This window comes from Impatiens glandulifera, chromosome 8, assembly GCF_907164915.1.
Source record: "Impatiens glandulifera chromosome 8, dImpGla2.1, whole genome shotgun sequence".
Lineage (NCBI taxonomy): Eukaryota > Viridiplantae > Streptophyta > Magnoliopsida > Ericales > Balsaminaceae > Impatiens > Impatiens glandulifera.
Window position 1 is genome coordinate 2,910,532 of NC_061869.1, and position 1,811 is coordinate 2,912,342.

Below are 1,811 nucleotides of genomic sequence, written 5' to 3' on the forward strand. Positions count from 1 at the left end.
TATGATAGAATTAATCAACCCTTTTTTAAGATTATTTTATTTTTTCATATAGATAACTGGCATTCATTTTAATAATAATTTGGATCTCAACAACTTTGTAATAGTATCTCAATAACCTAGAGTACCAATTTTTAACCCAAAATTTTGTCAATCTTTCTTCTTGTAAATAACCCATTTTAAAATAAAGTACACACTTATTTGAAAATAACCCCCAATACCTACCCTAAACCCAAAAATGCCCTAAAGTTGATTGTTGAAATAAGCCTTATATATCAAACAAGGCCTAAACAAGTGATGGGATGTTGTTATAATCTCCTAAAGAAAGAGCTCCCATGAATAGGCTTACATTAACTAAAACAAACAAACAAACAAACAAATCAAAATGTGCCTCCTCCTCTTTCTCCTCCTATCCTTTTAGATAGATAACCACCGATTCTCTCTCTCACACTCTCTCTCAATCCTACTTTTCAAATAATCCATCTTTTTTTAACTTCATAGGGCGGCGATGCCCGTTTCAAGTGAGATCGCATCTTCATCTTCATCATCATCATGTCCTTTGAGGGTACAAATGGTGTCAAATTCAGTTTCCAATAGACTTCTAATCAAATTCTGCGACGTGTCGGAATTCAGTTTTGACTACACAAAAAGCGGTCTCTGGTCGCCGCCGATTGAAAGAAACGTCTTCTTAAGTTCTCCCGACACCGGCGAGATATCTAACCAACACCAAATGCTATCAAAACTCAGAAAAGCCCTTCATTCTCATTCTCACCAAACAAGAAAAAAACAAGTTTGTCTCAATGTATGTATGTAATCATCTTCTTCAAGAACAAGTTTTCTAATTTCTTCCTTTCCCCCCATTAATTAAGTAATTGTCCATTATTGGCAGGCAGTTTGCTTTTCTCCAAGAAGACAGCAACAACAATGAAACAGTGAGATGATGATGATGATGACTTTTTTATTTTTTTATTATTTTTTTTTAAATCTGATGATGATGGATCAGATCTTTGTAATTATGAAATGGAGATCTATCTATCTTTAAACACATTAATTAATTAATATAATGTTTAATTAATATATTTGGCATTTCTACTGCCATATTTTCTTGGATACCATTTTAATTGTACGCTTCTGGTCAATTTAACTTAATTGTGGAGCCCAATCCCACCACCCCCACACTGTTAGAAAGAGACATTAGACAGAAAATCTGTCTCTTAATTACTAATATCTTCTATTTATCAGCTTATTAAAAATCATTATATTTCTTTCTATCATAATACTAATTTTTTTAAATATGTATTTGTTCTTTCATTAACTTGTCATCTCAAGTCTAATTAATTACTACTTTACAAATTTCCCAAAATCATGATTTTGTTTGAGGAGGAAGTGGTTTTATGGGTATTGTTGAAAAAAAAACCTTATTTAATTAAAAGTAAAAAAAAAATGATTTTTATTTTTTTTTATTAAATTATTCTTTTATCTTTTTAGATTTTTATTTAATAATTAATTTATATTAAAAAATGTAAAAAATAATTTTAATATTTTAATAAATAAATAAATTAATTAAATTGATGATGAGATGATTGAGTTTTAAAATAAAAACTAAGTTTTATCACAATAATTTGTTACCCTTATTAGTTATTATTGTCTTATATATACCAATTAAAAAAAACTTAAATTCATCAAACAAAATTATTAAGTGATCATAAAATCATTTAACTAAGAACTGCTATTTTATCATATATTTTGAGATTTTATTAAAAAAAAAAATATTTATAAAATTTAAAAAATTATTTTTTTTTTATTGCACAAGT

At 27.5% G+C, this 1,811-nt stretch overlaps 1 long non-coding RNA gene across 1 annotated transcript; it reads left to right on the forward strand.

Annotated features, from left to right (window-relative positions):
* The first annotated feature begins 252 nt into the window (after positions 1 to 252).
* Positions 253 to 1,236, forward strand: LOC124912641. The gene is made up of 2 exons (XR_007096700.1): positions 253 to 799; positions 887 to 1,236. It is a non-coding gene; the product is annotated as an uncharacterized LOC124912641 (long non-coding RNA).
* Positions 1,237 to 1,811: the final 575 nt, after the last annotated feature.